The sequence below is a fragment of the Crinia signifera genome, chromosome 19, assembly GCF_055691185.1.
Source record: "Crinia signifera chromosome 19, ASM5569118v1, whole genome shotgun sequence".
In the NCBI taxonomy this organism is placed as follows: Eukaryota; Metazoa; Chordata; class Amphibia; order Anura; family Myobatrachidae; genus Crinia; species Crinia signifera.
The window spans coordinates 87,818,191-87,829,426 of NC_139226.1; positions in this window are offsets into that span (position 1 = coordinate 87,818,191).

Here is an 11,236-nt window from a genome sequence, read left to right on the forward strand (position 1 = left end):
GGGGATTGGAATAGCAGCAGCCATTTTAAACCAGTGTATTTCTGCTTTGTTACTAGTGAGGCTTGGTTTATACCTGCTGAACGCTGGACATAGCTATTTACACATTACTTTGTTTTGCCTGCCGTTACAAAGTGTCTTTTAACCCTGCACTATGGAGAATGCAGTGATGGATAGTCACCAGCAACATTACCTGCTCTATTATGCAGTGCTGAAGCTCAGGCGTCAGAGGGCCCAGCGCAGGAGAGAAAGATCATGCTGGACAAAGCAGTGGCTACTGCAGCGTCAGACTCGTTCGCACATGCCACTGCTCAGGGACATCAGGGAAAATAACCCAGATGATTTCCGGAACTTCTTGAGGATGGATGATGCCACATTCCAGGAATTGCTGCGTCTGGTGACTCCCCACATCGAGAAGCAGGATACCAAGTATCGCATGGCTATCCCTGCTGAGGAACGGCTGGTGGTGACCCTGAGGTTTCTGGCGACAGGACGGTCTCTTGCTGACCTGAAGTTTGGATCCCTCATCTCCCCGCAAGCTTTGGGCCTCATCATCCCGGAGACCTGCAAAGCCATTGTGAAGGTGCTGCAGTACCAGTATTGCAAGGTAAGGATGACAAATACACCGTACACTTTATTGTGCAAACAAAATATTTTTATTTATAATTTAGGCCTAGGACAGAAACAGGTTTTTTAGGCCTTTTATATGTAAAACATGTAAAATAGTAAATAGATTTATTGTGTCAAAACAAATATATTATAATACCATATATAAAAGATATTGTACAAAAACACACACTATATATAAACATTTAAGTATGTATGACCCAGTTTAAACTTTCCCAATAAGTACGGGCTACTGTGTGGCAGAGGATGTCTGCCGCAGATATGTAAAGGCTGCGGCCCACATGGCGCATGGCGCAGATGCAATGGCCCCGTCCCTATTGATGTGCGCCATACACCATGTGAGCAGTGGCCATCACATACCTGCAGCTGAGACCATGTCTGCTGCACAGTACCCCATACTATTGGCAAAGACAAAAGGGCAATAAATGGAGTTTGCTCTCCAGATTGAGGAGAATCCTGTTCTCCCTCTGGTAATGCAGGTACAGGTAGCAGCATATACGTAGAAAAAAAAGACACTCTGGTAACTTATGAAACAGGCCCTTACAACAGTAGGGATAAGGTACTGTGTGGCAGAGGATTTCTGCTGCAGATATGTAAAGGCTGCGGCCCACATGGCGCGTGGCGCAGATGCAATGGCCCCGTCCCCATTGATGTGCGCCATACGCCATGTGAGCAGTGGCCATCACATACCTGCAGCTGAGACCATGTCTGCCGCACAGTACCCCATACTATTGGCAAAGACAAAAGGGCAATAAATGGAGTTTGCTCTCCAGATTGAGGAGAATCCTGTTCTCCCTCTGGTAATGCAGGTACAAGTAGCAGCATATACGTAGAAAAAAAAAGACACTCTGGTAACTTATGAAACAGGCCCTTACAACAGTAGGGATAAGGTACTGTGTGGCAGAGGATGTCTGCTGCAGATATGTAAAGGCTGCGGCCCACATGGCGCGTGGCGCAGATGCAATGGCCCTGTCCCCATTGATGTGCGCCATACGCCATGTGAGCAGTGGCCATCACATACCTGCAGCTGAGACCATGTCTGCCGCACAGAACCCCATACTATTGGCAAAGACAAAAGGGCAATAAATGGAGTTTGATCTCCAGATTGAGGAGAATCCTGTTCTCCCTCTGGTAATGCAGGTACAGGTAGCAGCATATACGTAGAAAAAAAAGACACATGGCGCATGGCGCAGATGCAATGGCCCCGTCCCTATTGATGTGCGCCATACACCATGTGAGCAGTGGCCATCACATACCTGCAGCTGAGACCATGTCTTCCGCACAGTACCCCATACTATTGGCAAAGACAAAAGGGCAATAAATGGAGTTTGCTCTCCAGATTGAGGAGAATCCTGTTCTCCCTCTGGTAATGCAGGTACAGGTAGCAGCATATACGTAGAAAAAAAAGAGACTCTGGTAACTTATGAAACAGGCCCTTACAACAGTAGGGATAAGGTACTGTGTGGCAGAGGATTTCTGCTGCAGATATGTAAAGGCTGCGGCCCACATGGCGCGTGGCGCAGATGCAATGGCCCCGTCCCCATTGATGTGCGCCATACGCCATGTGAGCAGTGGCCATCACATACCTGCAGCTGAGACCATGTCTGCCGCACAGTACCCCATACTATTGGCAAAGACAAAAGGGCAATAAATGGAGTTTGCTCTCCAGATTGAGGAGAATCCTGTTCTCCCTCTGGTAATGCAGGTACAAGTAGCAGCATATACGTAGAAAAAAAAGACACTCTGGTAACTTATGAAACAGGCCCTTACAACAGTAGGGATAAGGTACTGTGTGGCAGAGGATGTCTGCTGCAGATATGTAAAGGCTGCGGCCCACATGGCGCATGGCGCAGATGCAATGGCCCCGTCCCCATTGATGTGCGCCATACGCCATGTGAGCAGTGGCCATCACATACCTGCAGCTGAGACCATGTCTGCCGCACAGAACCCCATACTATTGGCAAAGACAAAAGGGCAATAAATGGAGTTTGATCTCCAGATTGAGGAGAATCCTGTTCTCCCTCTGGTAATGCAGGTACAGGTAGCAGCATATACGTAGAAAAAAAAGACACATGGCGCATGGCGCAGATGCAATGGTCCCGGCCCCATTGATGTGCGCCATATGCCATGTGAGCAGTGGCCATCACATACCTGCAGCTGAGACCATGTAGATGGTAAATGATAAAATAGCCTATTTTTTAAGACAGATCCTCAAAAACAGGAGACTCCGGATCTTCTATCAGTAAAGAACTGTAGAATTGACGGTACTGGGGAGGTTGAGAAGGCTGTGTAGGTGTTGACTGGGTATGTGTTGGAATTGTGCTCGACTGGCCTGGTACGGTGGCAGGCGGAGTAGGCACTGGTGATTCTAATGACAGTGGTGTGTCTGGTGCACTACCCATGCCAACTATTTTAGTGCCACTGTTGAGATACCCTAAACTGCCATTATACACCAACTCCATGCATAACTTTTCAAAAGTAAGTTGCTGGTCCGAAGCCATGTTGCGAACACACTCTGCCACATAAGTGAAGTAGTTGTCATGTTTGTCCGGGTTTCTTTGCAGGACTCGCTGTGCCCGCATCATAAATTCTTCATGTGCTGCTGCTTCTCCTTTTTTTCCTTTGCCACGCATTTTTTTTGGCACGGGGGAGTGGTGGAGTGGGTTCCAGGGTGGGTGGCGGAGTGCGTGCCGGAGTAGGAGCTTCGCTCAATGTGCATGCATTATCAGATAGCGCAGACAGGTCTGGGGTTGCAGGTGGGTAGTCACCAAGCTGTAAAAAAATTGAACATGTTTACTAATCAATTCTATTTACTTCTAATTTCAGTTCCCTACCAGCGTGAATGAATGGAAAGTCATCGCAGAGGAGTTTGAACAGCGATGGAACTCTCCAAATTGCAGTGGAGCCATTGATGGCAAACATGTCCGCATAGCCCAGCCTATCAATAGTGGTTCCTACTACTTTAATTACAAGGGCTATTTTAGCATTGTACTAATGGCTGTGGTGAATGTGAATTATGAGTTTATCTTCCTGGATGTAGGAAGGAATGGTCGTGCATCGGATGGTGGCACTTTCAAGGACACAAAGTTCTACGAAAGGCTCATAGCGAACACCCTTCACTTGCCGTCTGTCCAGGAAACTAAACAGGGGCTTAACTTTGTGTTTGTGGCAGACGAAGGCTTTTGGCCTGTACGAGCATGTCATGAAGCCATATGCGCAAAGGGACCTGAACCATGACAAAAGGATCTTTAACTACAGGCTATCCAGGGCACGGCGTGTTGTGGAAAATGCTTTTGGCATCCTGGCTAGCCGGTTTCGCATTTTCCACACTGCCATTAATCTGAGGGTGGACAAAATTGACTGGGTTGTCACGGCGTGCTGTGTCCTGCACAATTGCTCCACAGAAAAGCCACACAGCAAAGGGCTACAGGCACAGCACTCCAAGAAGACCAAGATCTGACAGAGGAGGTAGTGCAGATATCCTCCTTACAAACCCCAACACAACACTTCACAGGGAGTGCACGAGCCAAACAGGTGAGGGAAGAGTATATGGCCTACTTTAATGGGGAGGGGGCTGTGGATTGGCAGAAGGAATCAATTAGATAGCCCAAAAAAATAGACTCACCAATGCAGATTGCGAATTCTCTTCCTCCTGCGCCGTGACTTCTTGGTTTTCGTGTTCGACCATCAGGACTACACCTGTCCTCATCGACTCCTGGCTGAGGGTGAACGTCAACCTGTCGTAGTACCAGAGCGATGTTTGATACATCTCGTCGACTCCAGCACCAGACTTCTTTGCAGCCTCCACCTTCTTGTGTTCCTTCAAGAACACTGTGCGCAGATTCTGGATGCGTTTCCGCACCCATTCTACATTGGCCTCTGGATGAAATGGGAGACTGTAGCGAGACAAGTCCTCCAAGGCTTGGTTTCTTTTCATTTTATTCGAATACTCTTTGGACTTTGTTCGCCACAGGCATTCATGGGAACGATATTTCTCGATAAACCCTTCTAAAAATTCTTGTTCTTTTGCATTGGACATTGGGACTGTAAAAAGATCAAACCATTTTAGTTGTTATAGTTATATCCATGTTTTGTTTCATATTTAAATTTTTATAGTTATAGTTACCAGTTTACCTAGTTCTTATGTTTTAAGTATTTAAAATGTTAATAAACTTTTATGAAAACCACTATACATTTTATTGTGCAGATTGCTATTCACACACACAGGTGAATGGGGCCTAGCAGAGAGAGGTGAATGGGGCCTAGCAGAGAGGAGTGCATGGAATACTGCAATGGTGGACAATGGTTATATGTATATATCTATATATACACAAACACACACACACAGGTGAATGGGGCCTAGCAGAGAGGAGTGCATGGAATACTGCAATGGTGGACAATGGTTATATGTATATATCTATATATACACAAACACACACACACACAGGTGAATGGGGCCTAGCAGAGAGGAGTGCATGGAATACTGCAATGGTGGACAATGGTTATATGTATACACACACACATGGGGCCCACCCGAGCAAACAGTGACATGGTCGGGTGCACGGTTGCCAAAACAGTGCTCTATACACACTATATACATTGGTGGCAACAGTGGGCATGCATAGGAGAGCATTGGGAGTGCAAACATACCAGGTTGTTGATCTGGGAGATGAGACAAGAAGGAGAGTCCAACTGCTGCGCCAGCACTGTTTGCTATGTGGAAAAACATGGCGCCGGGGGAGTGTTTAGAAAATGCCACTCAAATAGGCTGGATCAAACGACGGACGCACCGACAGACGTCCGACGGAGGCGGCAAAAAACACTCACGATCTGCATGCGATTGACGGTCGGTCGGCCTGGGATTGACGGATCCTACCTGCAGCACGTAGGACCAAAGATGCGACCAAACGAGTGGCGTGTACGCGCATCGGATCGGAATCGGATCAAATAAAGGGCAAAAACGCACAAAAGTACATACAATCTGCATACAACCGGTCGGAATCGGATCTAAATTGACAAAATCGGGCCCTAGTCGTCCTGGTGTGTACCCAGCATTACTTCACCTGAAGGTTAATAATATCACACTGTCAGGTGCCTTTCCTGTTTGAAATGAGAGGGCAGGAAAAGAAACTCCTTGACGTGCTCTCTCTGATTCTATATCTGGTACGCATAATTTATTATTTCTTGTATAACAGTATCCTTACATGGGGGGAAGTGGTAACTGCTTGACATCTTGTGTGCAGTTATCAGCTGCCCCTGCATACCATCTGGGCACTAATATGTTCCAGTACGGGCATGAAGTTACGACTTACTTGCCTACCTGACCCTCTCCATGCGGGAGAAAATGCTCTGCTCCTGGACTTCCCTGGCAATGTATGATTGCCAGCACCTGTGGTGAAACACCTTTACCTAGCTCCCCACAGGTGATGGCAATCATACATTACCAGGGAAGTCCAGAAACAGAGCATTTTCTCCCGCATGGAGAGGGTCAGGTAGGCAAGTATGAGTTACGAGCTGATACAAAGTTTAGAGGGGTGGCTTCAGACCATACTTGCCTACCTGACCCTCTCCATGTGGGGGAAAATGCTCTGTTCCTGGGCTTCCCTGGTAATGTATGATTGCCATCACTTGTGGCACCTAGCTCACCACAGGTGATGGCAATCATACATTACCAGGGAAGTCCAGGAACAGAGCATTTTCTCCCGCATGTAGAGGGTCGGGTAGGCAAGTATGCTTCAGACACTGTAGCACAACTGAGGCAACTTTGAATGCACCTCATTTCTAAATAGTCTTTGGCTTCCGGAGATGCTGCCCCCCCCCTAACCAGTAGAATATCCAACATGCTGCAATGTTTAGGGCACTGCCAGCGACTCTGCCTCCCCAGACCTGCACATGAACAATTTAGAATTGGTGCACTGAGGGGGTTATTCTGGTTCACTCCTTCTGGCAAATTCCTTCTTAGATGGACAAAACCATGTGCACTGCAGGTGCATACCTCCCAGCATGACCCTCTCCAGGAGGGAAACAATTCTCTGCTCCTGGACTTTCCTCTTAATGTATAATTGCTATCAGCTGTGTTTTAAAATGCCTTTTCTTTTCAATGAACCTCTTCAACACAGGTGATGGCAATCATACATTAAGAGGAAAATCCAGGAGCAGAGCAATGTGTCCCTCCTGGAGAGGGTTATGTTGGGAGGTATGCAGGTGGGGTAGATGTTACTTGTGCAGAGAGAATTAGATTTGGGTGGGGTTTTACTTCAAAGTAAGATCTATATTGCAGTGTAAAAATAAAGCTGCCAGTATTTACCCTGCACAGAAACAAAATAACTCACCCAAATCTAATTCTCTCTGGACATGTTACATCTGCCCCACCTGCAGTGCATATGGTTTTTGTCCATCTAAGAAGGAATTTGCCAGGAGTGAACCAGAATAACCCACTGAATGTGCAACCTGCAGCCCTCCAGCTCTTGTGAAACTACACATCCCAGCATGCCTTGCCATAGTTTTGCTATTAGGAAATTCTATAACTGTAAGGCATGCTGGGATGTGTAGTTTCACAACAGCTGGAGGGCCGTAGGTTGGACATACCTGGTGTAGATAAATGTGTAGATACCTATTTTATTCATATCTAAATCACTTTTCTTGGTTCTGGTTATAAGAAATAAGAATCAGACCGTAAAAGAAAAGCTGCTGGCACTACGTAACTCTGAGTACTTCTAGCACATGATAGGCGGACGTGCGGGTAAGTCAGGCTGTTTCCATGTTTGATGCAGGTCTCTGTCAGAGTATGGCAGTTATTTGATGCACCTGAAACACTCCCATGACACACCCATCTGGCCATGCATCTCATTGTTACCCTGGCCTGGAACGCCTAATACATTTCCATTACATTGCTGAGACTATGCGTCTCCTATCAGATACTCCTGTGCAGCCTCCTCAGTTTGGGCTCCTCCTTTCTGCTGTGAGCAGCACAGCGCTATAGAGGCTCCTGGCCACGCTCCCAGAATGGTCTGAAAGCTCCAAAAATCAGGTCACTCTCCCAGCCACCCCGGAAAAAGTGGGCAACCCTCCTGGTTTACACACACACACACCCCTGCATCTCGGAATTGCAGCGATTTGCGGCTTTTCGGTGGGAGGCGCGGGGCTAAAGATGCAAATCACATCTTGATGATGTCTATATCAGGCCCCGCCCCCGAAGAGCTGCTGACAGTCTCCTCTCTGGGCATCTTCCGGAGATAAGACTTTAGGCAAATATGGTCTGAGCACTAGAGGGCCACCATTTTTCTGGTGATTTTCACATCTATTATGACAACTTCTTGGCAATCAAAGGGTTAAGTTCTATCAAAGCTAGGACATTTTTATCTATATCTGGTATTTGTATATAACTTTAAAAATACTTTGCTAGCAATATATAATGCATTTATGAAGTCTGGGGGTCCCTCCTCCCGCAGCCTGTGCGAGGAATGCTTTATCTGCTTCAGAATCTGATTAGAATGCACCAGAGCTGAGCCTGATGTTTGAACTCGCTCTCCCCGCCGCTTTCCAGAGCTCAAGTGGCAGGATCCAGCGAAGAGCTCAGACCTGGATGTTTTTCATGTCTGTATAATTAAACGTACAGCCTTTTCCTTTGGTATAAAACATTTAAATAGAACCGAGAAGGAGATGATCATAAATAGAGCGACTTACAGTATAAAATATTCTCTAATAGAGGGAATGAGGAATATTTCTCTCTGTGCGGCTGCACTTGTACTTTGTGAATATTCTACGAGGCCAAGGATAACACAAAGTGCCATTCTTTAATCAGCATCGCGGAATAAGAGCCTGATTGAGCAATGGACGGTAATCACGTCGCTGCTGTGTCTTCGCATGACTCGGATCTGAGAAGATGGGAAAGGAACACTGTCACGGCGTAAATTTACTAAAGCTTCTAAAAATGAAAAGAGCTGATGTTGCCCATAGGATTCTGCCTATAATTTATCTATTGCATTCTAGGAAATGATAGAGAGAATCTGATTGGCAGAGACAGATTAACGCGGACATGGGCTACTTTACCCCGAGCCCCTTCATCTCTCAGGGACCCCACCGTACAGGTAGCACTGTGCCTCAGTACTGGACAGGGGGGCCACTGGTGGGACACCAAGCAAAGAGCTCCAGTGATAGCAGAGCACAGAGCCCAGGCACCAGCAGAGGGAGCAGCTCCTCTGACATGGCCTCCAGCACTGACAGTTCCCCTCTCCCTTAGTCCATTGTGTGTAGGGATGCCAATCCCGGGGCATTTTTTCAATCCCGGGATTCGGGATTGAAAAATGCACAATCCCGGGATTCCCGGGATCCCGGGATTGGCTTTCCTAATAATAAAAAACACCCTGGCCGCCCGAGCGCTGGGTGGGTGGGCGGGTGTCAGGGACCGCTGGGTGGGTGGGCGGGTGGTTGTCAGGGACCGCTGGGTGGGTGGGGGGGGGTGGGTGGTTGTCAGGGACCGCTGGGTGGGTGGGGGGGTGGTTGGCAGGGAGCGCTGGGTGCCCGTGAGCGCTGGGTGGCCGGCCGTGAGTGCTGGGTGGGAGGGCGGGTGGCCGTCCGTCAGCGCTAGGTGGGCGGGCGGGTGGCCGTCCGTCAGCGCTGGGTGGGCGGGCGGGTGGCTGTCCGTCAGCACTGGGTGGGCGGGCGGGTGGCCGGCCGTCAGCGCTGGGTGGGCGGGCGGGTGGCCGTCCGTCAGCGCAGGGTGGGCGGGCGGGTGGCCGGACGTCAGCGCTGGGTGGGTGGGCAGCCGTGGATGTGCGGCTGTGCACTGCGCAGCGTGACCTCGTCACGCTGCGCACTGCGGGGTATGGGGAAGCCGGGCAGCGTCTGAGTGCTCAGACGCTGCCCGGCATTAAACTGCGCATGCGCAGTTTAATCCCGAAATCCCGGGATTGGAAATTCCAATCCCGGGATTGAAATCCCGGCGTTTTGGGGGCCAAATCCCGGGATCCCGATCCCGGGATTGGCCACCCTAATTGTGTGTGTGTGTGTGTTTGTGGTCTTTAGTCCTTGTCGGCCCCCTTGTCATGCTCAGGGCCAGGGACTCATGGGCCTGGAGTTGAAAATGTGCAAGGTGGAAGTGGAGGTGGGGCCAAATCCATGTAGCAAACCTCTCAACTGTCCCGCTTTTCATGGGAACGTCCTGTTTTTTTGGGAAGTTCTCGCATCTCTCCCGAGGCTGGAAGTGTCCCACGACGGGGGGGGGGGGGGGGGGGCAGTTGGGACCAAGACAATTTATATTAGCAGAATAGGCCTTCAATAGTAGTTCTATATAAACTATAATCTGTGTTTCCTATTTTATGTGGATCTCCACCTATTTCATTTAAATTGATCCCTCTATCCTATATAATAAAAGGCTAATGCTGCTTCTCACCTCTACGGGGGGAGTTCAAGTGTTTTGAGTGCCGACACCTGAAATGGTGCTTGAATGAGCAAGTCAAGTGTTGCTTCGTTCAGGCGCACATAGCCACCAGGTACTGACATTACTGTTATACTGTTCTGTCATTTTGATGGGTTGGTAACAACCAATGGTACAGTACATTTTGACCACTGCCTTTTGGTTGAAATCGGGCACTTAAATATCAGCTTTTCCCTTAAAATGTTTGGTATATTTATTAAGTAGTGAGGATCACCTTTGCCATGACGATATACAGTAACTTGCTATAGTATTGCCCTCCACAAGCACTTACTGCCAAGTTACCAAGGACCTTATTCTGGTCCGTAAGCAGTTCCCATATTTTCGATTTGCACATGCGCATTTCTGCCCATGTGCATGCGTTGGGTGTGTGCGTCCATGGTGAACAAACTGTTCGCTGGGTGCACGTACTAATCCTTCCGAACGGAGGGCAGGGGCCGCATGTCGGGCCATTACCATATGGAAATGCCCAGTGTTTTGTGGGCGTTCCCATGAAAACGCACAACGTAATCATAGGATGTCAGCTGCCCACCCACTTCCTTCCGAATGTGCACGCAGATCGAAGGTTGCTCTGAACAACCTTCGATCTGCGTGCATGTTCCACATTATTCGATAGTTGGCGACCATCCAATGATGTGGGTGTTACCCCGCAGGCTGTGAATGGATGTTTATGTAAAATATCCATTCGCAATCAGTGTGAATGCACACACATTGCGAATGGTGCAAATTCATACCCGAGTGAATGAACCAGAATAAGGCCCCAAATGCCTTGCGCCGGTAAAACCTGTCCTGTTAAATCTATGTTAGAATGAACGGGACATAGGTAGATGTGCACAACTCTGTAGGCCCGGGAAGCGGTACGTCACCTCCTCTCGCTTCTCCTGTACCACTGCGTAAAGGCAAATACGTGTTTTTTTAATTATTTTACAACCATGAAGAAAACACTGTTAATAAAGTGGCTTCTGGAGTGTAAAACCGTCCAGATAACTGTCAGTGATAACAGATGTGTTTCTGTCAACGTCGACCTTGTGCCTGTCAACCGGAACCACTTAAATGCTGGTGAATGACTACTAAGAATTAACATCTGTTTTTTGTGTTTTCCCAAAATTTCAGTTTAATAAATACGCCACCTAAGCTCTTCCATAATTTGCCTTTTAAACAAATCAACACATTAGG